The sequence below is a fragment of the Anolis carolinensis genome, chromosome 5 (genome assembly GCF_035594765.1).
Source record: "Anolis carolinensis isolate JA03-04 chromosome 5, rAnoCar3.1.pri, whole genome shotgun sequence".
Lineage (NCBI taxonomy): Eukaryota > Metazoa > Chordata > Lepidosauria > Squamata > Dactyloidae > Anolis > Anolis carolinensis.
Genome location: NC_085845.1, coordinates 2,081,479 through 2,109,430, shown reverse-complemented (window position 1 = coordinate 2,109,430; position 27,952 = coordinate 2,081,479). Strand labels below are relative to the sequence as shown.

At 44.0% G+C, this 27,952-nt stretch overlaps 1 long non-coding RNA gene across 1 annotated transcript; it reads right to left on the bottom strand.

Annotated features, from left to right (window-relative positions):
* Positions 1-55: 55 nt before the first annotated feature.
* Positions 56-27,176, bottom strand: LOC134299391 (uncharacterized). The gene is made up of 3 exons (XR_010006591.1): positions 27,006-27,176; positions 25,435-25,584; positions 56-1,238 (listed from the first exon to the last, which is right to left on the bottom strand). It is a non-coding gene; the product is annotated as an uncharacterized LOC134299391 (long non-coding RNA).
* Between the last annotated feature and the right edge of the window lie 776 nt (positions 27,177-27,952).

Sequence of the window (27,952 nt, the reverse complement as noted above, 5' to 3'; positions counted from 1 at the left end):
TGATATAATAATAATAATAATAACAACAACAACAACAACAACAACAACAACAACAACAACAACAACAACAAATCTTTATTTATATACTGCTTTTCTCCCTCATGGGACCCAAAGTGGCTTACAACATATTAAAATCACATAAACGACCATCAGAGTACATCAACAATAAATATAAGCATAATAAAATTAACAAATTAAGAAAAACAACTACAATATAAATTCAAAATTCATGTGGCATTGTATCGAGACATGTATAACCTATCAGGAGGTGGCTATATAAGGAGGATGAAAGAATCCCTCTTCTTCTCTCCTGTGTGACTCAGTGTGAGTATCTGCCTGTGTTGTATGTGACTGTTTAATTACTCTGATTGTTTGCAAGTACCAGGAATGAGGATCTGTGAATCCTGATTCCTGATTGTAAATGGTGAAGATTAAAGCCTCTGGATATTTTGGAATTTTTTAAACGAAAACCTGAATCTGTGAGCTTACTAAACAGTGTGTAGATAAGGACAGATGCTGGGAGTTGGACTCTGCTGATAGACGGGCTGAAGCGTGTTTTTGCTTTGAAAGGGCTCCGCTGTATTTTGCTTGCTATCCAGCTTGCAGTGGTTCAGGGAAGTTGTGATTTGGAAACTATAAATCGCTTCACGTACCAGCAAGAGAGTCCCAGTCTGTGTAGCAGAAAAAGACAAGCCTGTTCCCTCCTCAATATGACATCCTTTCAAATATTTAAACCTGCCCCCCGTGTCCCCTTCTCTCAGCCCTCTTGTCTCCTTCTGGCTGTTAGAAATTGTGGGAGTTGGCTGGCTTTGGAGCATGGGAGATGGATCCTTCCCACAGATATCCGTGTTCATATGACTGTTTATTGCCTATGTTTTGTTTGCACTTGTTGTATTTTGTATGTCACACCTTGAGTGTTCTGTTAGCCGCCCCGAGTCCCTCTGGGAGATGGTGGCGGGATATAAATAAATTATCATCATCATCATCATCATCATCATCTCAGGAAAGAACAGGAAGCAGACCATGGAGCTCTGGCACAAATCCATTACATGCTCCCCTCAAATCTCCTAGTTCATTGTGAGGAGACTGGGGGACGCCTGCTCGGCCCCACAACCGTTGACTTATGGGGTCCCACAGGGTTCGGTACTGTCCCCCATGTTGTTCAACATCTACATGAAGCCGCTGGGAGAGATCATCCGGAGTTTCGGGGTGCGGTGTCATCTGTACGCAGATGATGTCTGCGGAGATGGAGATGTTTTTATTAAATAAATCTATATATATAAAAGAGTGATGGCATCACGGCAATTCACAAAACAACAAAACTACAGGCCCCCCAACCTCAAAATTTGACAACACAACCCATCATCCACGCCTCAAGGTTGATACAACAAAAAGAAAAGAAAAAGAAAGTCCTAATTAGAGGGAGAGCAATAATTTTTTTATCCAATTGCTGCCAGTTTAGAGGGCTAATCTCTGCCCACTTGGTTGCCTAGCAACCAAGGGACAGCCAGGTTTCAGTTAGGGGACAGGCAGATTTAGGCCTCACTTAGGCTTCTTCCACAGATTATCTAATTTGCACTGGATTATATGGCAGTGTAGACTCAAGGCCCTTCCACACAGCTATATAACCCATTTATAATCTTATATTATCTGCTTTGCACTGGATTATCTTGACTCCACACTACCATATAATCCACTTCAGTGTGTATTTTATACAGCTGTGAAGAAGGAGCCTCATATAATCCAGTTCTGAGCAGATAATATAAGATTAGAAATATACAGTAGAGTCTCACTTATCCAACGTAAACAGGCCGGCAGGATAAGTGAATATGTTGGATAATAAGAAGGGATTCAGGAAAAGCCAATTAAACATCAAATTATGTAATCGTTATACAAATTAAGCACCAAAATATCATATTATACAACAAATGTAGAAAATGTAGTTCCATGCGCAGTAATGCTATGTAGTATTTACAGTAGAGTCTCACTTATCCAATGTTCTGGATTATCCAACACATTTTTGTAGTCAATGCTTTCAATATATCATGATATTTTGGTGCTAAATTCATAAATACATTAATTACTATATAGCATTACTGTGTACTGAACTACTTTTTCTGACAAATTTGTTGTCTAACATGATGTTTTGGTGCTTAATTTGTAAAATCATAACTTAATTTGATGTTTAATAGGGTTATCCTTAATTCCTCATTATCCAACATATTCGCTTATCCAACGTTCTGCCGGCCCGTTTATGTTGGATAAGTGAGACTCTACTGTACTGTATTTACAAATTTACCACTAAAATATCACAATGAATTTAAAACACTGACTACAAACACATTGATTATGAAAAGGCAGACTGCGTTGGATAATCCAGAACATTGTATAAGCGAATGTTGGATAAGTGAGATTCTTCTTTAATATGAAATAATTACTGGGATAGAATAATGCAGAACAATATAATCTCTAAAACCAGGACAGTAAATAAACAGGGGAATTCCACACAGGAAACAATCAGGGCCAGCTAACACCTCCCAACAAAGTATTCCTATCATCAAAGTCTGGAAAATCCTCTGTTTTCTCAGGGCCACAGACAGTAGAAGCACATAAAATATCGCAAACAACACCATTCTGAAAACAAGGGAATTCCAAACAGGAAACAATCAGGGCCAGCTAACACCTCCCAACAAAAAATTCACTCAGGGAGGAAACAGCCAGGCTTTAAAGCTGCAAGGCCATTACATCCTAATCATTTTTCCTAATTGCAGCATTCATACTTGCCTCCAACAAACAAAAAAACCCAATCAGAAATATTGTATATTCACAACCTTTAGGAAATAATATCCCCTGATGGCGCAGCGTGTTAAAGCGCTGAGCTGCTGAACTTCTGGACCGAAAGGCCACAGGTTTGAACTGGGGGAGCGGAGAGAGCCCCCACTGTTAGCCCCAGCTTCTGCCAACCCAGAAGTTCAAAAACATGCAAATGTGAGTGCATCAATAGGTACTGCTCCGGCGGGAAGGTAACGCCGCTCCATGCAGTCATCCCACATGACTTTGGAGGAGTCTACGGACAACGCCAGCTCTTCGGCTTAGAAATGGAGATGAGTACCAACCTCCAGAGTCAGACACGACTGGACTTAATGTCTGGGGAAAACCTTTACCCTTGACCTTAACTACCACCAATTCCTCAATACTTTATTTCCCATACCACCAGACTTCGCCACAGCAACGTGTGGCCGGGCACAGCTAGTATTATATATGATATAAAATATATAACCGCTGCCACTAAATTATAAAGATGTTTATTTAAACGCTGCCACCAATTAGTAAAGTTTTATAATGAGGTCACCAGATGTAAAGGGGATTATCAACGCTAGCCACCACTATAAGAAGATGCAGCCACTAGCTACTCAGAGAGGAGACCTTTGGTTTTCTTTCTCTTCTTATTTACTCTTGATGGTAATATATTTGACAGAAGCTGAGATGTTAGAAAGAACAATAACACGTTTATTCAGGCACAAAGCTTAGTGGTTACGGTAACGTTTCTACTTAGAGGCACTTTGATTAACAGTTGCAAAGCTAGAATGAGGTGTTTCAAACTCTTCAAAATGTCAATTCTTTCTCTACTGCTTTAAACTGCAGTCACCCTGTGAATTACAATCACAGATTATCTGTTCCTTATCCGGAGACAGACTACCTTAAAATAAGTCACCAAACGTATTTTAAACTGACTCAAAAATAAGCACTTGAGTCTCCCTGATCCCTTCAACTGAGGATCAGTCTTCACTGTACCTCATCAGGTCACAGACTAACTGCTTCTTTTTTAAACCTGCACTTCTCCACCAAAATGGCAGTTGGCTCCCCCCACTTCTCCATGGCAACCAACTCATGAGTGCAAAGATGTAATAACTGAAATATTGACCCTTTTAAAATACAATTAAACATGACATCTGTAAACCAAAAAAACTCACACTTCATTACAATGTCCAGCTCTGTCACTCCTTCCCACCTGTCACTAAGGAGGCTGTCCAGGTCCTGAACTAGTACTTGGCCGCTGTGTTGGACTGGATGAGGGCCAACAAATTGAAACTGAATCCAGACAAGAAAGAAGTCCTCCTGGTCAGTCGCAGGACTGAACAGGGTTTAGGGTTACAGCCTGTGTTGGACGGGGTCGCACTCCCCCTGAAGACACAGGTTCGCAGCTTGGGTGTTCTCCTGGATTCATTGCTGACCTTGGAACCCCAGGTCTCGGCGGTGGCCAGGGAGCATTCGCACAACTAAGACTTGTGCACCAGCTGCGCCCATACCTTGAGAAGTCTGACTTGGCCTGGGTGGTCCATGCTCTGGTTACATCCCAAATAGACTACTGCAATGTGCTCTACATGGGGTTGCCTTTGAAGACTGTTCGGAAGCTTCAATTGGTCCAACAAGCGGCAGCCAGATTGCTCACCGGAGCAGCGTACAGGGAGCATACAACTCCTGTGTTGTGCCAACTCCGCTGGTTGACAGTCTGCGACTGGGCACAATTCAAAGTGCTGGTTTTGACCTATAAAGCCCTAAACGGTCTGGCACAACTTACCTGTCCGAACGCATCTCCTCCTATGAGCCATCATCAATAACACTAAGATCGTCTGGGGAGGCCCTGCTCTCGGTCCCACCCACCTCACAAGCACAGCAGGTGGGAACGGGAGACAGGGCCTTCTCGGTGGTGGCACCTCAGCTGTGGAACTCCCTCCCTAGTAACATTCAGCAGGCCCCGACTCTTTTGGGCTTCAGGAAGAAGCTATGTGCACAAGCATTTAATGAGTAAGCACTATGATCCAACATGGTCTGAACTAAGATTTATGTGCAAGGTTCTGGACGAATGGGCTTAATGTACTTACATGTTTTTAAGCTTTGTATAATATTGTTTATTAAGTATTCTAAATTGATTTAAATGTGCTGTTTGATTTTTATTGAATTTTGTTCTGGGCATTGAATTTTGCCAGTTTTGTAAGCCCCCTTGAGTCCCCTCGAATGAGAAAGGCGGGGTAGAAATGTTGTAAATAAAATAAATTTAAAAATAAATAAATTATGGAAATTGGAAAGATCGTTGCCTGGGGTCCATTTGTGTTAGGCAACAATCCAAAGACAATTCACAATTATTATTTATACCCTTGATACCATTCATAATTTGGGGTCTGATTTCTCGATGTCAATGCTATGAGATCCTGGGAGTTAGTGTTTCGCGAGGCCTTTAGCTTTGGCGCCTCCCCAAACTATAACTCCCAGCGTGCAACATAGCAATCCAAGTCGGGTCCAACTGCGTTAACTCTGCAGTGCGGACGCTCCCTCCTCTGCCTGCGCCTCCGCCTGCTTTCGCCTCGGCCCTTCGCCTTCATCTGGGCCACATCTGCAGGCGCTTAGGCCTCACGATGTCACGGATAACCATCTATTACATGGCCAATTTTGGATGAATGTGTTTCTAATAATCTGCCGGCATTTAACATATTATTACTGTCACCTTAAACTGAGAATTAGATTTATAAGGGAGACGCAGAGAGGGTGGAATTCCTGCCACGTGTTGTGCCGAAGACCAGGCGCTGATCAGAAACAGGGCCGGCCGGTCCCCTCCCTCGGCTCCCTGCGGAGACCCCCAGCGCCCAGGGACCTGCTTCCAATAACCGGGCCTTCAGAAGAAGCAATTGCCATATCGGCCCTTGTAAGGAGGCCGCCTGCTTGCTTAAGGCTTGGCAGACACGAGGCTCGGGCTTTAAAGGTGACCGAGGGGACGGCAAGCCTATCAGGGGGGACACAAGGCCAGGAGGCAGAAATCCAGGGCTCCCAAATCAAAGCACCCCGGCTGCATCTGCCCTGCACAATAAATAATATAATAATAATAACTTTGTTGTTGTATGTCTTTCGGGCTGTGTGGCCATGTTCCAGAAGCATTCTCTCCTGACGTTTCGCCCACATCTATGGCAGGCATCCTCAGAGGTTGTGAGGTATGGATAAACTAAGTAAGGAAAGAATATATATATCTGTGTAGAGTCCAGGGTGTGGCAAGAGTCCTTTATCACTGGGAGCCAACATTAATGTTTCAGTTAATCACCCTAATTAGCATTGGAAAGGTTTTGTCTCTTGCCTGGGGGCATCCTTTGTCAGTCAAGCCCTCAGAGTTTTGGTTCCCATCTACTGTTTTGATTTTGGAGTTTTGTAATACTGGTAGCCAGATTTTGTTCATTTTCATGGTTTCTTCCTTTCTGTTGAAATTGTCCACATGCTTGTGGATTTCAATGGCTTCTCTGTGTTGTCTGACATGATAGTTGTTGGAATGGTCCAGCATTTTTGTGTTCTCAAATAATATCCTGTGTCCAGGCTGGTTCATCAATAATAACTTTATTTTTATACCCCGCCCCATCTCCCCGAAGGGACTCGGGGCGGCTTACATGGGGCCTTGCCCTATAAAACAATCAAATATCAATAACAAAGCAAAAGCACAATTAACCCAATGAAAACATCAACATCAGTAAAAATCAATCATTAAAATCAACATGAAGCATACAATGTTAAAAACTGGAGACTAGTTCATAGATCCCGAGCAAAGTGCAGAATGTGCCGAAATGGGGAAAAGGTCACAGCTGAAATGGACAATAAAATGCAGTATAACAATGGCAAGACATCAAGAATGGGGCTATTATGGAATGGGCAGATAGATCAATCCAACAACAATTAAACGTCAAAGGCCTTTTGGAAGAGCCAGGTTTTTAAACTCTTTGAACCCACAGGACTCTGTGATGGGGAATCCTGGGAGTTGTAGTTTGGTGAGATGTTTATAGCATCCGCACTGTAAATTTAATGCACTTTGGGACCACTTTAACTGCCGTGTGGCTCATGCTATGGAATCCTAGGAGTTGTAGCTTGGTGAGATATTTAGAATGCATCTGCATTGTGACTTTAATGCACTTTGGAACCACTTTAACTGCAATATGTTTCAATGCTATGGAATCCTGGGAGTTGTAGCTTTGTGAGGTATTGGGTGCATCTACATTGTAAAATTAATGCAGTTTGGCACCACTTTAAGTACTACATAGCTCAATGCTATGGAATCCTGGGAGTTGTAGTTTGGTGAGATATTTAGAGTGCACCTGTACTGTAAAATTAATTCAGTTTGGCACCACTTTAAGTGCCCCATAGATCAATGCTATGGAATCCTGGGAGTTGTAGCTTGGTGAGATATTTAGATTGCACCTGTACTGTAAAATTAATTCAGTTTGGCACCACTTTAAGTGCCCCATAGATCAATGCTATGGAATCCTGGGAGTTGTAGCTTGGTGAGCGATTGGGTGCATCTGCATTGTAAAATTGCATTGTAAAATTAATGCAGTTTGGCACCACTTTAAGTGCCACATAAATCAATTCTATGGAATCCTGGGAGTTGTAGCTTGGTGAACGATTGGGTGCATCTGCACTGTAAAATTAATGCAGTTTGGCACCACTTTAAGTGCCACATAGGTCAATGCTATAGAATCCTGGGAGTTGTAGCTTGGTGAACGATTGGGTGCATCTGCACTGTAAAATTAATGCAGTTTGGCACCACTTTAAGTGCCACATAGGTCAATGCTATAGAATCCTGGGAGTTGTAGCTTGGTGAACGATTGGGTGCATCTGCACTGTAAAATTAATGCAGTTTGGCACCACTTTAAGTGCCACATAGGTCAATGCTATAGAATCCTGGGAGTTGTAGCTTGGTGAACGATTGGGTGCATCTGCACTGTAAAATTAATGCAGTTTGGCACCACTTTAAGTGCCACATAGGTCAATGCTATAGAATCCTGGGAGTTGTAGCTTGGTGAACGATTGGGTGCATCTGCACTGTAAAATTAATGCAGTTTGGCACCACTTTAAGTGCCACATAGGTCAATGCTATAGAATCCTGGGAGTTGTAGCTTGGTGAACGATTGGGTGCATCTGCACTGTAAAATTAATGCAGTTTGGCACCACTTTAAGTGCCACATAGGTCAATGCTATAGAATCCTGGGAGTTGTAGCTTGGTGAACGATTGGGTGCATCTGCACTGTAAAATTAATGCAGTTTGGCACTACTTTAAGTGCTACATAGATCAATGCTACGGAATCCTGGGAGTTGTAGTTTGACGAGATATTTAGAGTGCATCCACACTGTAAAATCAATGCAGTTTGGCACCACTTTAACTGTATAACATGACATAACAGAACCCTGAAGGGGGAGAAAAAAGAGGAAGAAGAAGAAAGAGAAGAAGAAGAAAGAAGAGAAGGAGGACAAGGAAAAAGAAGAGAAGGAGCAGGAGAAGAGGAGAAAAAGGAGGCTCAGTGCTATGGACTCCTGGGAGCGTTAGTTTTGCAAGGTCTCCAGTGTAGATTCACCCAGAGGCAAATGCAACGCAACCCTATTTTCTTATAGAGGTGATGAACCTCCTCGGAGTTGATTTCTCCGCAAGCTCCCAATTCCCGAAATAGTGCAAATGCTTTGCATTCCTGGGCCTTGTGTTCTTAGGCAACGGAAGCGCATTCTCATCATCATAATAAATGTTGTTTGTCCGGCACCCAGTGGCCCAAACAACAACACGGAGACCCGCGGAGCCTTGAAATGTGCAAGGCCTCAAGCAAAACAGTGGACAAGAAAAGAAAACTCAGCGCATAGCATGGGGCAGGGAGTCGCTTCGCGGGCCAAGTCGGGCCTGGCTCCAAGGCAGCGCAATGGCTTCTTAAGAGACGGCCCTGCAGCAAAGATGGGAAAATAAGGATATGGTGGCACCTCGGTCTCCATTAGGGAATTGGCTCCGGATGCCATTAAAATCCATCAAAACATATTCAAAATTAATAACCACAGCACCCCTGGCCAGTGTAGACTCATATAATCCAGTTCCAAGCAGATAATGTGGGATATATAAGGGCTGAATTAAAAGTAATGCCTCCACCTTCGTTACTTGAGTCTGGATGGGAGTATTTTAATCAATCAAATGCAGGAATAATCCTTAGAATGTGCTCTTTAATGACCACTATTCACTTTTCCACTTCATCACCAGACAATTGGAAACATTTCTCCCAACGATGAACAGGTTTTCTGAAGCCGTCACGGAAGAAGTCAACACTCTGTTTCCGCAACCGGCGTCTCACAGGACCCATCGTGCACAGATCTTCCGACAGCCAAGCAAAGCAATAATGTGACCCACATGTTCCTGTGAAATGCTGACTATGCTTGAGATTTCTGTCTGAGTGATATGACAATCATCCTGAATCAATCTGTCCACCTTTTGCTTGTGAAACTTGGTGGTTGCTATCACAGGACGTCCAATTCTTTGTTTGTCACGCAAGTCAGATGTTCCCACCTCAACATCTTTAAACTTACTTGCCCAACGACACACAGGACTCACATCAACACAATCACCATAAGCAACTTGCATTCTCTGAGGAATCTCCTTTTGGGGCGACACCTTCTGCTGTCAAGAATTCAGTGACTGCACGTTGCTTAAGGCGCACTGCTTCCATACTTTGCACTTTAACAACACAACCGTTCAATGCTAAGGCTTCCTGCCAAATGGAACCGTCTGCACAGGGTTCCATACTTGGCACTTTAACAACACAACCGTTCAATGGTAAGGCTTCCCGCCAAATGGAACTAACCGTAGAGGAGAGTCTACTGAACAAGCCAGTACTTGCTGCAGACCAGGACTGCCATCTGTTGAGGAGTTATCAAGGTGGAGGCATTACTTTTCATTCAACCCTCGTATGATTTGACAATCTGGATTATATGGTGGTGTAGAAGGGGCCTGGGACACAATGGAGCTGTGGATTCAAATAGCTGGGAAATGGTTTCTTACTGAACATTAGGAAGAACACCCTGAAGATCAGAGCTGCATCAAAGTCCAGTGGAGTGTGTGTCCAAGCCTGCAGGTTTTAAAGCAGAGGCCATGGGCATGACCATCTGTCGGGAGGGCTTGGATTGTGTCTTCGTACATGGCTTTTGTAGGTTGGACTGCATGGCCCTTAGACTCCCTTCCAACTCTATAATTGTATCCTATAATGCAGTTTGGCCCCACTTGGACTGGCTTAATGCTTATGGAATCGTGGGACTTGTAGTTTGACAAGGACCTTTAGTCATCCCTGCTGATGCCATACTAAACTCCAACTCCAGTTGCACAGCATTGAGCCATGGCCATTCAAGCAGGGTCAAACTGCATTCACCCTGCGGTGTAGATGCATCCTTCCTCGGTTGCGAGCAGCCAGGCCCATCTGTTTTTAACTTTGGAGAAGTCCTTGGGAGTGTGTTTTGGATGCCGTGTTGTGCGGTTGTGCTTCTTGAACTCCTTCCTCGTTCTTTTCTGGCTGCCCTCTCCCCGCCCGAGTTCAAGATGATGGAGCATCAGGCGCAGAAGAAACAGCCGTCCCGCTTCCAAATCTGTTGATTGTTTGGAAGCGCAAGCGGCTATTTAAAACAATGCTGGAAAGCCTTCCTGGAGTTTGCAGGCCCCTCGGGCAGACTGCAAGGAACCAGGGCTTGACCCCGACTCCATCAGGTGTTGGCTGGGCCTCTTTGGTCCTGGAAAGAGCGACCGGCCGAGGGGGGATCCAGGAGTCAAGGGGGAGGCCCAGGCCCAACAAAGAGCATCCATCCGCTCCCCTTGCACGTGAAACCCTGGGCTGTATCCACACTGTTGCATTCATGCAATTTGGCACCACTTGCTCTGCCTTGACTGAGATCCTGGGAATGGTTGATCCAAATCTGGGGATCTTCCGTATGAATCTTTAGGTCTTCCAGTGCAACTCTACAGTCAACTTATCTAGATCCATCACAGTCTGGCTTTAGGCCGGGACATGGAATTGAGACAGCCTTGATCTCCTTAGTAGATGATCTAAGCAGGGAAGTGGACAGGGAGAGTGTGTCCCTGTTGGTTCTGCTGGACCTCTCAGCGGCCTTTGATACTCCAGACCACGGTATCCTTCTGGGACGCCTCGCAGGAATGGGGCTCTGGACACTGTCTTGCAGTGCCTCAAGACCTTCCTGGAGGATCACACCCAGAAGATGTTGCTGGGGGACACCTTCTCGGCCCCACAGCTGTTGTCCTTTGGGTTCCCACAGGGTTCAGTACTCTCCCCCATGTTGTCTAACATCTACATCTGGGGTCCTCAAACTTTTCAAGTGGAGGGCCGATTCACAGTCCCTCAGACTGTTGGGGGGCCAGACTAGGATTAAATAGACCAAAATTAGGATTGTTGTTGTTGTGTGCCTTCAAGTCGTTTCAGAATTAGGTCAACCCTAAGTCTAAGGTTTAGGACAGGGGCCAGGTAAGTGACTTTGGAGGGCCTTAGCTTGGGGACCCCTGATCTAGACAATCTCATAAGACCATAGGTAAGCAAAGAGACCTCCAAAGACCATCTAGACAATCTCATAAGACCATCGATAAGGAAAGGGACCCTCAAAGGCCATCTAGATGGTTTCATAACACCATAGGTAAGGAAAGGGGCCCCCAAAGGCCATCTAGACAATCTCATAAGACCATAGGTAAGCAAAGAGACCTCCAAAAACCATCTAGATGGTCTCATAAGACCATCGGTAAGGAAAGGGACCCTCAAAGGCCATCTAGATGGTTTCATAAGACCATAAGTAAGGAAAGGGGGCCCCAAAGGCCATCTAGACAATATCATAAAACCATAGGTAAGGAAAGGGACCCTCAGAGGCCATCTAGATTGTTTCACAGGACCATAGTTAAGGAAAGCGACCTCCAAAAGCTATCTAGATGGTCTCATAAGGCCATAGCTGAGCAAAGAGACCTTCAAAGACCAGGTAGACTTAGGTCAACCCTAAGTCTAAAGTTTAGGACAGGGGCCAGGTCAATGACCTTGGAGGGCCGCATCTGGCCCACGGGCCTTAGTTTGGGGACCCCTGATCTGCATGAAGCCGTTGTGTGAGATCATCCAGAATTTTGGAGTTTTATGCCATCTGTATGCAGATGATGTCCAACTCTATCACTTCTTTCCACCTGCTGCTAAGGAGGCTGTTCAGGTCCTGAACCAATGCTTGGCAACTGTGACGGTCTGGATGGGGGCAAACAAATTGAAACTGAATCCAGACAAGACGGAGGCACTCATGGTCAGTCAAAAGGCTGAACAGAGCATAGAGTTACAGCCTGTGCTGGATGAGGCTACAGTCACCCTGAAGACACAGGTTCTCAGCTCAGGAGTTCTTCTGGATTCATTGCTGAGCCTGGAGCCCCAGGTTTCAGTGATGGCAAAGGGAGCCTTTGCACAACTAGAACTTGTGTGCCAGTTGCGCCCATACCTTGAGAAACCAGACTTGGCCACAGCAGTCCACACTCTTGTTACATCTAAAATAGACTACTGCAATGCACTCTACATGGGGCTGCCTTTAAAGACTGTTCAGAAGCTTAAATTAGTCCAGTGGGCGGCAGCCAGATTGCTCACCGGAGCAACGTACAGGGGGCACTGTCCTGTTTTGTCTTTCAAGAACAGCCTTAAGACACTGTGGTAAGTTAATGAAAACTGCTTTACTTCAGCAAAACATAAAGTACAGCACGCTCAGTGAAATAATGCAAAAGAGAGCCAGGAAGTCTTAATTCAGATAAAGAAACAGGCATAAATCCAGATGCAGACTTGGAGCAGGCACCAGGGGAGCAAAGGCATTAGAGTCAGTTTATTACCAGCAAGAGCTGGCTGCACCTGCTTCTGCTTTATAGCCCTGAGTCCCCCCACAGCTGCTAGGACAGTTCCTAATTATTCAGCTGCATTTCTGGCAGCTATTCTAGCTGAATGACGTCTCTGCTCTGTTTCTTTTTGCCTCTCCTGGAATGAGGGTATTAGCAAAGTCTCCTCCTCAGACTCCAACTCACCCTCAGATTCATGAGCACTTTCCTGCTCCCCTTCCACTTCTGAAGAAGAGGAATCCCTGAAAAGCACACAACTCCCTTATTACGCCAGCTCCACTGGCAGCCAATCTGCTACCGAGCACAATTCCAAGTGCTGGCTTTGCCTATAAAGCCCTAAACGGATCTGACCCAGCTTACCTGTCTGAATGCATCTCCCCCTATGAACCAGCTTAAGATCTTCTAGGGAGGCCCTGCTCTCAGTCCCGCCTCCTTCGCAGGTGTGGCTCGTGAGAACGAGAAACAGGTCCTTCTCAGTGGTGGCCCCTCGGCTATGGAACTCCCTCCCCAGCGAGATTAGATCTGTTTCTTTCCTCCTGGTTTTCAGAAAGGAAGTCATAAACCTGGCTGTGGAACCAGGCATTTGGGATACATCCACGGCATTGACATGAACCAGTGATTCCCAAAGTGGATGCTACCGCCCCCTAGTGGGCGCTGCAGCAATCCAGGGGAGCGGTGATGGCCACAGGTACATATATCTTTCTGTTTAATTGCTATTAAAATTTAAAAAAAAATTAATTTCCAGGGCGCTGAGTAATATTTTTTCTGGAAAGGGGGCAGTAGGCCAAATAAGTTTGGGAACCACTGACATAAACGAAGCAGCTTGGATGACGATTATGGGATTAGGTGCTATGTTTTAACAGTTTTTAACTTGTATTTATACGTTTTATTTTTATTTTAAAGTTTAACGTACTGTGTCTTTTTATGTTTGTTTCAATGTGACATTGAAGAATTGCCAAAGCTGGAAGCTGTTCTGAGTCCCCTCGGGGGTGAGATACAGCAAGGTGGAAATGCAGTAGGTAAATAAATAAACTTCTGCAGCAGTTGGCCATGAGCATGTTGCAGGACCCAGAAATCCCTGGAGAAGGGTTATAGTTGGCCACCCCAACGTTGAACCCTGGTCTCTGTATCATGGCCCCTGATGGAGTATTTTGTCGTGATTTGTATGACTTGTGTTACTTATGTTCATTATTGCACTATGTTCAGTTGTTGTATGGTTTTAAGCTGCTATATGGTTTCCTGCTATGTTGGAAACCTCCCTGAGTCCCTTGTGGAGATAGGGAGGTATATAAATAAAGTTTTAAGGGTTATTTCTGGGAATCACAAAGTCCTAATGGTTTTTAACTGGGAATGTTTTAACAATGTTTATATTTAGTCCTATTTTAATGTTTGCGCATTTGTATATCTTAAATAGTACACTGATAGGTAAAGGCTGTGGCGCAGGCTAGAAAGCAAGCCAGCTGCAACAAATCAACAAATCACTCTGACCAAGAGGTCATGAGTTCGAGGCCAGCGTCTTGTCTCTGTCTCTGTTCTGTGTCATGGCATTGAATGTGTGCAATGTGATCCACCCTGAGTCCCCTTCAGGGTGAGAAGGGCGGAATATAAATGCTGTAAATAAATAAAATAAAAATAAAAGTAAAGGTTTCCCCTGACGTTAAGTCCAGTCGTGACCCACTCTGGGGGTTGGTGCTCATCTTCATTTCTAAGCTGAAGAGCCAGCGTTGTCCATAGACATCTCCAGGTCATGTGGCTACAGGCATGACGCATGGACCGCCGTTACCTTCCCGCCGGAGTGGTACCTATTGATCTACTCACATTTGCATGTTTTTGAACTGCAAGGTTGGCAGGAAGTACACTGATGCTCTTATGCTATAAATAAATATAGTATAAATAATAATAATAATAATAATAATAATAATAATCATCATCATCATCATCATGGTGCCAACAATCTGCCAACTGCAAAAGGCCACCCTACTGGGATCTGCACACATCATCCGAAAATACATCACACAGTCCTAGACACTTGGGAAGTGTTCGGCTTGTGATTTTGTGATATGAAATCCAGCATGTCTATCTTGTTTGCTGTGTCATACAATAAAATAATAATAATAATCATCATCATCATCCTCTGGTTCCACTCTATGATCAACTTCTGCAGGATGTTGACTGTGGAGTCATGCCGGAGGATCTATAAAAGGGATCTCTACGTCTCCCAGCACAACTCTTCGAAGTTGACAATAGAGTCTCCAGGTTTTTATAGGCCCTCCAGTGCAATTCTTTGGTCAACTTGTTTTGGAAATTTAACACTAGATTAGGAATCTCCAGGTCTTCCAGTACAACCCTGTGGTCAACTTCCATGGGTCGTTAATCATGCTGAAGGACCCATCATTGCTAGAGAAGGGTTTGCTTTGAATCTCTATGTCCTTTGGCATATCTCGGTGGTCATCTTCTGCAGGACGTTGGCTATGGAGTCATGCCAGAGGACCTATACATGGCTAAAGACGGGTTCTCTTTAGGAATCTGCTCTAGTTTGCTGCCCCGTCATTGCATCTCTCCAAAGGCTGTGCCTCTTGCAGATCCCAGAACAGGTGTCCTTGTGGCTTTGGGTCTTTTCCAGATGCCTAATTCTGGCCTCCTTGGCTCTTGACTTTCCAGTCTCTTTCCATGACGAACAAGGAACCGGCTGACTTAGGATGTCCTGCTCCGGTTCCTTGTGTTTGCCTCGGTTCTGCTGGGAGAGCCATGGAGACGTGATCTGGAAGAGGCCGATGAGCTCATGGGGAGCCTCCCTTGTCCTTGACCCAAGCCAAGACAGGCCAAGCCAAGGGGGACCGGGGTTTCCATCGCAGCTTTGGGGACGCTCCGTTTTTTCCATTCCTCAGCCTCGCTATTTATAAGACGGCTTCCCTTCCCTCCGGGGACAGTCCCGCACGGCTATGACTCTCTGCTCTGTGAATAATCCCCATATTTCATCGCTGTTGATGGGCCTCCAGACGCGGCGCTGAAATGGGAAATGTCCTTTTTGCACTTGGAACGGGATGCACATTTATCATCAGAAGAATGCGAAGGACGGTTTTACCCTCTTGCCAGAACTGCCTTTGGGTGCATCTACACTGTAGAATTAATGCAGTTTGGTGCCACTTTACTATCCACAGCACAGAGTTGCACTTTGACAAGGTCTTCTGCCCTCTCTTCCAAAGAAGGCTGCTGCCTCTCCAAACTACAACTCCCGGCATTCCATAGCACTGAGCCATGTCAGTTTAAGTGGTACCAAACTGCATTAATTTGACAGTGCAGATGCAGTCTTTATGCTTTGAGTTGGTTTTCAGGTCTACTCCATCCAGATATGAAAAAATTCATTTTATAATCCTTAAGTTACCCATTGGATGTGCAATGGAACATCATTAGCAGACAGGAAACAATCAGGGTCAGTTAACACCTCCCAACAAAGGATTCCCCCAGGCAGGAAGCAGCCAGGCTTTGAAGCTGCCAGGCTTTTCAATGCTAATCAAGATGGTCAGCTGCAACATTCCCACTTGCCTCCAACAGACAAGAGTTCTTTCTCCCACTCTGGACATTATTCCACAAATGTATAAACCCCACTTGCCTAGTTTCCAACAGACCTCACAACCTTTGAGGATGCCTGCCATGGATGTGGGTGAAATGTCAGGAGAGAATGCTTCTGGAACATGTCCATACAGCCTGGAAAACTCTCAGCAACCCATCATTAGCACCACTGTGCACAAGAAGCATCAGATGTTGTATAACCAAGGGCGCAGTCCTTTGTACATGTGTATCCATGTGCAATTCAGATTTGCCTCTATCCATATGCAACGAGCATCCATGTGCATGCAGCAGTAATACAGTTCAGTTCATGTGCAATACACCAAATGCATGACATGTTTCCTCAAATGTTTCCCAAGTATAACAGAGTTGTGCTGAAAGACCTAGAGAATGACGATGGAGAGCATATGTTGTCAAACATGGATACATGAAAGCATAGGTAATAGCAGGGGTCCCCAAACTAAGGCCCGGGGGCCGGATGCGGCCCTCCAAGGTCATTTACCTGGCCCCTGCCCTCAGTTTTATAATATAACATTTTTGTATTAGTTTTAATAATATAATATATTGTATATACATATAATATTGATAATAATATTATGTTATACAATATAATACTAATAGTAATACCATATAATAATATTAATTATATGTTATATATTACATAACATATAATAGTATAGTGGTATAGTTCAATATAGAATTATATAATGCTAATATTGTGCTATGCTAATAATATAATATATTACACTTTTTTGTTACTCCCCCCATCATCTATCCTCCAGACTGTTTGCTATCTTATGTCTCTGCTCCCCGTGGTTTTATTCTTATCTTTTTCTCACCCCAAGTTTTAACTGAGTGTTCATGCGGCCAGCCCTGTTATATTGCTTTTTTGATTTTGTGTGGTACTGTACATGATTATTTTTGTATTGTTGTAATTGTATTATGATATGTTGTTTTTATATTTTGCTATATTGTACTGTCTTGGGCATGGCCCCATGTAAGCCACCCCGAGTCCCCGTTGGGGAGATGGTGGCGGGGTATAAATAAAGTTTATTATTATTATTATTATTATTATTATTATTATTATTATTATTGACACAACGACGTTGTATGACACAGCAAACAAGATAGATATGCTGGATTCCATATCACAAAATCACAAGTCGAACACTTCCCAAGTGTCTAGGACTGTGTGATGTATTTTCGGATGATGCGTGCAGATCCCAGTAAGGTGGCCTTTTGCAGTTGGCAGATCGTAATTTTGTCAATGTCTATTGTTTCCAAATGCCGGCTGAGATCTTTTGGCACGGCACCCAGTGTGCCCATCACCACTGGGACCACCTGCACTGGTTTCTGCCAGAGTCTTTGAAGTTCAATCTTGAGGTCCTGATAGCGGCTGAGTTTTTCCTGTTGTTTTTCTTCAATGCGACTGTCACCTGGGATGGCAACATCAATGATCCAAACCTTGTTCTTTTCCACAACTGTGATGTCTGGTGTGTTGTGTTCCAGAACTTTGTCAGTCTGGATTCGGAAGTCCCACAGTATCTTTGCGTGTTCATTTTCCACAACCTTTGCAGATTTGTGATCCCACCAGTTCTTAACTGCAGGGAGGTGATACTTGAGGCATAGGTTCCAATGAATCATTTGGGCCACATAGTTGTGCCTCTGTTTGTAGTCTGTCTGTGCAATATTATTATTATTATTATTATTATTATTATTATTATTATTATTATTATTATTATATTGTATGTACATACAGCTGCTCTGAGTCCCTTTCGGGCTGAGAAGGGTGGGATATAAATGTAGTAAATAAATGCAGTAAATAAATAATTAATTTTAGACTTAGGCTCGGCCAAAGTCTGAAATGACTTGAAGGCACACAACAACAACAACAATCCTAATTACCTTGACTATTTCATTGGCCAGTAGCAGGCCCACACTTTCCATTGAAATCCTGATAGGTTTATGTTGGTTAAAATCGTTTTCATTTTTAAATATTGTATTATTTTTTCATTGTTGTTGTTGTTTCACTACAAATAAGACATGTGCAGTATGCATAGGAATTTGTATTTTTTTTCCAAATGATAATTCGGCCCCACAACAGTCTGAAGGATTGTGGACCGGCCCTCGGCTTCAAAAGTTTGGGGACCCCTGGGTAATAGCAAGCCCTATTGATGCGCTCCCTTCCCTTGGCCAGAGAAGCTGTCAAGGGGAAAGTGATGCACGGAGTTTGCCTTTGCAAGGGAGACTCGCATGTGCAAAACAGGCCTTGGAGCAGAACCGAAAACGAATGCAACTTTGATTGAGACCGGCTTGATCTCCTCTCTTTCGATTCCAAAGCACCGGCCGTTTACTTAAAACGATAAGCCCGGATTTGCCGAATTATGTTATGCGCGTACAGTAAACAAACAGTCAACATGAGAAGGACAGACCCCGAAGGAGGCATCGCCGGATCCCTTTGTAACCGACACTTTCCCCCATAATGACTTCTAATCCCTTTCTGGTGCTACGGAAAACACTGCAACGAACAGACGCACAATGAAGTATTGCCCTTGCTGTTGTTGGTGTTGTTGTTGTTGTGTGTGTTTTTTTAAAAAAAAATCCATTTTGATTCACTTAAGGGCTCTTTGTTGCAAGCCCAGCTGGCGCGGGATGCTCCAGTGAAGCAGGAAAAAATATACATTTTGCAAAGTAGGTGCTTCCCAACGAGGGCCAGAGCAAGAGGAAGAAATCCCTCCCGGACATATTGGCCTCGTCTTCGGAAAACATGGGATCATGCGAGGAAGGGCGGGAGGAAAGTCATCCAAAGGAGTAAATAAACGCAGGGAAGGAGCCTCCACGCCCCACGCCTGCCCTATGGCAAACCCCACAGGAAAAGAGAAGGCTTTTCCAGCAGGAGAAGAGAAGAGTCATGGAGGTGTGTAGCGCATGACACAACCCTATAGAACAGAGTCATAGACTCATGGAGTTGGAAGGCACCCCAAAGGCCATCCAGTCCAAACCTATTTTGCCAGACAGGAAGGCACCATCCGATCCCTCTTGACCAGAGGTCCTCAAACTTTTTAAGCAGGGGGCCGGTCCACAATCCTTCAGACTGTTGAGGGGCTGAATTATCATTTGAAAAAGAAATACGAACAAATCCCTATGCACACTGCACATGTCTTATTTGTAGTGCAAAACAACAATAATGAAAGAACAATAAAATATTTAAAAATGAAAATAATTTTAACCAACATAAACCTATCAAGATTTCAATAGGAAGTGTGGGCCTGCTTCTGGCCAATGAGATAGTCAAGTTAATCAGGATTACAGGGTTGTTGTGTGTCTTTCGGGCTGTGTGGCCATGTTCCAGAAGCATTCTCTCCTGACGTTTCGCCCACATCTATGGCAGGCATCCTCAGAGGTTGTGAGGATGCCTGCCATAGATGTGGGCGAAACGTCAGGAGAGAATGCTTCTGGAACATGGCCACACAGCCCGAAAGACACACAACAACCCTGTGATTCTGGCCATGAAAGCCTTCGACAACACATGAATCAGGATTGTTGTTGTTGTTGTTGTTGTTGTTGTGTGTCTTCAAGTCATTTCAGACTTTGGGCAAGCCTAAGTCTAAAATGATTTATTTATTCATTTACTACATTTATTTACTACATTTATATCCCGCCCTTCTCACCCCGAAGGGGACTCAGAGCAGCTGTGTGTACATACAATATATTATATTATTAGCATAGCACAATATTAGCATCATATATTACTATATTGAACTATACCACTATACTGTAATATTATATGTAATATATAACATATAATTAATATTATTATATGGTATTATTATTAGTGTTATATTGTATTACATTATAATATTATTATCAATATTATATGTACATACAATATATTATATTATTAGCATAGCACAATATTAGCATCATATATTACTATATTGAACTATACCACTATACTGTAATATTATAAGTAATATATAACATGTAATTAATATTATTATATGGTATTATTATTAGTATTACATTGTATAACATGATAATATTATCAATATCATATGTATACATAACTGATAAAATTGATATAAAATATTATATTATAAATGAGGGCGGGGGCCAGGTAAATGACCTTGGAGGGCCGCATCCGGCCCCCGGGCCTTAGTTTGGGGACCCCTGCTCTTGACGGTGGACATCCAGCATCTGTTGAATCATGAGACTTTCCAAGCGAATATATACCCACAAGTACAATGATATGCACTAGTAAGCGGTCAATAAACAGATATAAAATACTAGCTGTGCCCTGCCACGCGTTGCTGTGGCCAATTGGAATTGCAGTGAATAGCCTCGCTGCTTGAAAGCCTGGCCGTTTTCTACATAGGGTATGCTTGCTAGGCCAAGTTGAATGAGATGGAGTAGCCTCGTGGTTTCCAGAGTCTGGAAGGTGGAAGGCTGTTCAGTGTTAATCAAGGTGGGCCACAAAGGGGTGGATATATGTGTGGAATAACGTGCAGTGTGGTAGAAAGAACTGTTGTCTGGTTGAGGCAGGTGTTGCCATGGATCTGCTTGATTAGCATTGAATAGGCCTGCAGCTTCAAGGTCTGCCTGGTTTGTAGTTGGAAGAATCCTTTACTGGGACGTGTTAGCTGGGTGTGATTATTTAAGTTGTTTAGCATTGAATGGTCTTGTAGCTTCCAAGCCTGGCTGCTTCCTGCGTGAGGGAATCCTTTGTTGGGAGGTGTTAGCTGGGCCTGGTTGTTTCCTGTGTGGAATTCCCCTGGGTTCTGAGTGTGGTTGTTTATTTAGTGTCGTGATTTTAGAGATTATATTGTTGTGTATTGTTATTAGAGCACAGTAATTATTATACATTATATTGATAATGTTATATGATTTGCCTGGAACAGGCTTATATGAGGCCCCTTCTACACAATGATTTAAAATTCACACTGAAGTGGTGTTTTTTTGGGGAGTTTTTTGGGGTTGTTTTTTTTTTGGTTTTTTGCTGTGGCCTAGGAGGCAGCCTGGCTTTGAAGCTGAAAGGCTGTTTAGTGTCAATCAAGGTGGGTCACAAAGGGGTGCATTCCGGTTTTTGGGTTTTTTTTTTTTGCCCCATGGAGGTTAGGGAGGTGTAGTTTTTTTGTAAGAACATAGAGACGTGGATGAGGGGTTGTGTTGTCAATTTTCTAGGTTGGGGGGCCTTTAATTTTGTTGTTTTGCCCGGTGGAGCGATGCCATTCTCCTTCTATATATATAGATAAACTTATATTGAATGAAGCACAATCAGTACAGAATTTACAATGTGATGCTAATGTTCCATACATCAAAATGAATGTATAACTGATCAATGTTTGCTCTATATATATAAGTTTTCACTTGTTAAATCAATCAGTTGAAACTGAAGAGCTTGTAGAACACACACACACACACACACACAACAGGTTTCGACTTAGTCTTCTTCAGGTGTGTTTATAATTGTACATTCACATGAAACACACTTTACATTCTTCTCTCAAGTTTATCTTTTTTCAAAGGTGGGTTAGTGTCTGTGAATTTATGTACAGCAGAGTCTCACTTATCCAAGCCTCGCTTATCCAAGTTTCTGGATTATCCAAGCCATTTTTGTAGTCAATATTTTCAATATATCGTGATATTTTGGTGCTAAATTTGTAAATACAGTAATTACAACATAACATTACTGTATATTGAACTACTTTTTCTGTCAAATTTGTTGTAAAACATGATGTTTTGGTGCTTAATTTGTAAAATCATAACCTAATTTGATGTTTAATAGGCTTTTCCTTAATCCCTCCTTATTATCCAAGATATTCGCTTATCCAAGCTTCTGCTGTCCCGTTTAGCTTGGATAAGTGAGACTCTACTGTATTTAGATGATACTCTGCTGATTCTTTTTTTAATTCTTATAACGAGAATCATAAGACTTCCCATTTGGTACAACCCCTTCTGCAAGGCAGCAAGACACAATCAAAGCACCACCAAGAGATGGCCATCCAGCCTCCGCTTAAAACCCTCCAGAGAAGGATCCTCCACCAGACTCCCAGGAAGCATATTCCATGGTTGAACAGTTCTGGCCTTCAGGAAGTTCTTCTTCCTAACGTTTAGGTGGAAACTCTTTTCCTCCCATTGGAATCCATGGCTCTACTGTGTCCCAGTCGATGGAGCAGCAAGAAACAATCCTTGCCCATTCCTCCTCAATGAGACATACTTTCAGATACTTAAACATGGCTCTCATGTCCCTTCTCAACCATCTCTTCTCCAAGATAAGTATTTCCATCAACCACAACTGATCCTCCGAGGGATTCATGCCCGCCATACATTCCCAGGGAGGATTGTCCTTCCAACTCTGTTGTACGCCTGCAAGAATATGGACTTTCTACAAGTGTCCCTCTCAACTTCTGGAATGATTCCATCAGTGTTGCCTTCAAAAAAAACCCTTCAAATCTTTTGGGAAGAAGACTAGCAGAGAAATGTCAGTGTTTTTGGAAGAAGAAGCAAAGGCCACCAGCATCAAATCCATGATCCTCCAAGTGTATGGAGATATATCTTTTAGGGTTGTGCCATTTGGGTAAACCGTGATCCTTTTTGGTGTTCTGGATTACAGTAGGGCCCCCGATCTGTTTTTGGGAGCTTCCTGAATAAGGGACAACAAAAATCTGTTTTCGATCCAGGAAGTCGAAATATTAGTTTTGATCCTGCCCATTGGTGGCAATGGAGGGGACTTCCTAGGCTCCCCTTCCCATCATTTTTGCGGCATCAGTCTTAAGAAGCCACCCTTTCTGGGCTCGTTTGTTCTTATAATAACTGGATTAAAAGCACCAAAGTTAAGAAACTACCCTTTCTGGGATTGTTTGTCCTTATATCCTTTCATTCAGAACTGGATTTAAAGCACTAGAGTTTAAGATACCACCCTTTCTGGGATTGTTTGTCACTTTGGGGAGAGTGGGTGGGGTACAAATAAAGCTTATTATTACAGTAGAGTCTCACTTATCCAACATAAACGGGCCGGCAGAACGTTGGATAAGCGAATATCTTGGATAATAAGGAGGCATTAAGGAAAAGCCTATTAAACATCAAATTAGGTTATGATTTTACAAATTAAGCACCAAAACATCATGTTTAACAACAAATTTGACAGAAAAAGTAGTTCAATACGCAGTAATGCTACGTAGTAATTACTAGCACCAAAATATCATGATGTATTGAAAGCATTGACTACAAAAATGTGTTGGATTATTCCAGAATGTTGGATAAGTGAGACTCTACTGTATATCCTTCATTAAGAACTGCCCTTCTCTGGACACCTTCCACCTTGTCCACTCCCTTCTGAATTCTGGGGCCCAGAACTGGACACAGGCTCGTTTCAGGTGAAGTGAGGTCTCACCAAGGATGAATAGGTTATGACCATGACTTCCCTCAATCACAACTCTAGACTCTTGACATCTTGTTGGCTTGTGTGGTGCCCATTTTGGGATTTGGGACTACGGGACGGAGGGGAACAATCCGGAAAATGGGTGCCTTTATGTGCTTGTTGTTGAATTTCTTTGCACATGCCAGCCCAATTGCTTGCCAACATTGACATTCCCTTGAGGCTGAGAGAGTGTGACTCACCTAACATCACCCAGTTGGTTTCCGTGGCTGAGTGGGGCATCCAATATGGCATTTACAGATCTGTATGTTCCTGACGACACACAGCAGCAATAACAGGAAATCTATCCCAATTTGCAATTGGGAGCATGGTGAGAAGTACTGAAAGGAGGACCAGAGCTCACCAGGAAAGCATGCATTTAGCTTTCTGTGTGTCCAAGAAAAAGTTGGAAACTAGGACTTGACTCTGGTCTCCATATTCTAGTGTGCATCTACACTACAGAACGAATGCGGCTTGACATCACTTGTACTTTCCTGGCTCAATGCGATGGGATCACGGGAGTTGTAGTTTGGCGAGGGACCGTCCCTCTTGGGCAGAGGTTAAAAGCCTTGCAAAGCTGCAACTCCACTGCACTGAGCCATGGCAGTTAAAGTGGTGTCAGACTGCATTAATTCTGCAGTGTAGATGCACCTCATGTTGGACAGAAGGAAGAGACTCCCTGGAAACATTTGTGGGCTTTTCCACAAAACTTTGGAAAGGGCCTTGGAGCCTGGATGAACCGTATGGCAAAGGCAACCCGTCCGACTGACGGCAGCATCCTCAATCCTTATGGGCTTGGAAACACAACTGTTTCTGTTTAATACATTCTCCTCCTTTTGTGTATTTTACAAAATGTATCTTTCAGCAGTGAAATCCAAGACGGTTGAATGTGGAAGAGGAGAGGGGAGAAATGCGCTCCGTGAGCTCACAGCGCATGACTCGAAAGGCAGCCTCTGGGTTTTGGAGGCCCAGAGAGCCTTTCTCTCACATTTACCCCTTCGCCACAACATTAATAATGGTCAGAAATGCGACAGGTTGGGCCAGGATCGGCCTGGACATATATTTCATGCAAGCATCCCCTCCTTCCATCTGAGCTTTTAAACCATCAAGCCAACAAACTGCTATTTCTTCTTCTTCCAGGGATTGAAATGCAAAATCATTTGAATTAAGAACCATCTGGGATTTAAGAGAGAAATTGTAGTTGCAATCCAGACTTGGCAGGATTTTATTATATGAGGATTGTGTTGCATAAATCTTTGTATGCTGAGGTATGCTCTAATCCTGCCATCCAAACCTTATGAAGTACTGCCCTTGTTTTTCATTGTCTCCTTGTTTTATTTTGTAATGGATATTACTATTTATTGTATTGCTTATTGTGTTGTGATGTGTTGTTCTTTTATATGCTGTTTATATTGTATTGTTTTGGGCATGGCCCCATGTAAGCCGCCCTGAGTCCCCTTTGGGGAGATGGTGGCGGGGTATAAATAAAGTTTATTATTATTATTATTATTATTATTATTATTATTATTATTATTATTATTATCATCATCATCATCATCATCATCATCATCATCATCAACACAACGACATTGTATGGCACAGCAAACAAGATAGATTATTATTATTATTATTATTATTATTATTATTATTATTATTATTATGCTCCATGTTAACATTGAACTATGGAATGCAATGTGCAATGCACAGGCATGTGCAATGACAATGCATGCACTACTCTGACAACCATTGGTGCTTTACATACCCATAGGTTCCCTTGTGCATGTGTTGCCCTTTTTTGTCCATAGTATAATGCAGGGTGCTTAACGGAAGGATGGAGTTTGCAACCACGACGTAACCATCTGAGGATCGATTTCCGCTGCACAAGCTCCATTTAAGATCTCGACTTCTGCTTCTAAAACATTGAAAAACACAGACTTTCAACCTTGGGGAACAACATTCATAACAGAAGACGCCCACAAGATTTGGACAGATATTATACTGCACACTGTTACGTTGTTTTACATTGTCTAATTTGCAATTGGGAGCATGGTGAAAAGCACTGAAAGGAGGACCAGAGGTCACCAGGAAAGCATGCATTATGGATGCAGAATATTCATTGCACCGGTGGCACAATAGGTCAAACCCTTGTGGTGGCAGGACTGCTGACTGACAGGTCTGCGGTTTGAGTCTGGGGAGAGCGGATGAGCTCCCTCTGTCAGCTCCAGCTCCCAATGCAGGGACATGAGAGAAGCCTCCCATGAGGATGGCAAACATCAAACATCCAGGCAATGTCCCCTGAGCAACGTCTTTGCAGGTGGCCAATTCTCTCACACCAGAAGTGACTTGCAGTTTCTCAAGTTGCTCCTGACACAGAAAAAAAAAATCCAAAGAAATAGCATCCAGTGGGAAGTGTGGAGGGATGGCCGTGTTGTTTTTGTGACATGTGCTAGGGAAAACATTTAATTTCATGGTTCCGTTTACAATGGCAATGAGGTTGTTCTATTCCAAGTGGGAAAGGCCCCTACATGGGAAAGGAATGCCAAATGGGGAATCTGGCCAGCAGGCTCTGCCTCTTGGCCGACCATCTCAATGGAGAGGGGAGACCCTTTCCGGGCTTTCAAAAAGCTGTGCCATCCATGGTGCTGAAGCGCTTTGGGGAATGCAGTTCAGCACTTTGGAGAGCTCCTGAGAAGTCTGGTGATCTCAACCCTTGGGAGACATCAAGGTCCATTGAGCTGGAGCCCATCAGCCTGCTCCTTCCTCATGCAACTAGGAGGTTATGGCCCGGAAAAGGAGAGCCATGCACTCTTTACTATATCTTCCCTTCCCTCTTCGCTTCCTTTCTCTTTCCCTTTATTTCCCTTCCCTTTGTCCTTCCCTTCTTTCTCCTCTTCCCCTCCCTCTGCTCATCTCTTCTTTCATCCCTCTTCTTCCGCTTCCCTTCCCTCTCGTCTTCCCTTCCCTCTTCTCTTTTACCATTTCTCTTCTCCTCTTTCTTCTCCTCCCTTCTCTTCTGTTCATTTCTCTCTTCTTAATCTTCTCCTATTCCCTTCCCTTCTCTGTTCCCTTCTCATCCCTCCCTTTTCTCTCCTCTCGTCTCCTCTTGTCTTTTCTTCTCTTCCCTCCCTCTCCTGTGTCAAAAATGCCCTACATGACTCTCTAAGGAGGCATTCGGGGGCATTCTTGTTTTCTGGTGATGTTTTTCCTATTCCAATGATGCCACATGAAGACCCCTAAGCAGGGGCAGCCCTAGGTAATTTCGCCTTGTAAGCGAACCTACTGGCTGTGCCCCACCCGAAATTGTGCCCCCCACCCCCAAGGCCCTGCACATACCTCCTTTGGTGGCCGCAGCGGCAGCTGGGAGGACCATCACCTCCCTCCCAGGCGAAGGCCTCAACTGAGGCCTAGCTCTTCTCACAAGACCTTCCGCGTTCGCCGTGGAGGGAGGCGATGGTCCCCGCCGCTGCCTCTCTCCTCGGCAAACGCGGAAGGCCTCATCTGAGGCCTAGCTCTTCTCGCGAAGTCTTGTGAGGACTCGCGAGGTCTTCGCGAGACTTCACGAGAAGAGCTAGGCCTCAGCTGAGGCCTTCCGCATTCGCCGAGGAGGGAGGCGGCGGCGGCGGCGAGGACCATCGCCTCCCTCCTTGGCAAAGGCCTCATCTGAGGCCTATCTCTTCGCCGAGGAGGGAGGCCATGGTCTCTGCCGCCGCCGCCTCCCTCCTTGGTAAATTTACACAGGGGCGCTGTTGAGGCCTCGACAGTGCCCCCCCTCCCCCGACGTGCACCCCCGACACTTCAACGGCCTCCAACTTGGACCAGGCCTGCCCCTAAGGAGGCATGTGTGGGCATTCTCGTTTCATGGAGACCCTTTCCTGTGCCAACAATGCCCTATGAGGACCCCTAAGGATGCATTTCGGGGCCTTCTTATTTTCTGGAGACCCTTTGCTATGCCAACAATGCCCTATGAAGACCCCTAAGGAAGCATTTGGGGCTTTCTTGTTTCATGGAGACCCTTTCCTGTGCCAACAATGCCCTATGAAGACCCCATAGGAGGTATTTGTGGTACTTCTTGTTTCATGGAGACCCTTTCCTGTGCCAACAATGCCCTATGAGGACCCCTAAGGATGCATTTCGGGGCCTTCTTATTTCCTGGAGACCCTTTGCTATGCCAACAATGCCCTATGAAGACCCCTAAGGAAGCATTTGGGGGCTTTCTTGTTTCATGGAGACCCTTTCCTGTGCCAACAATGCCCTATGAAGACCCCTAAGGAGGCGTTTGT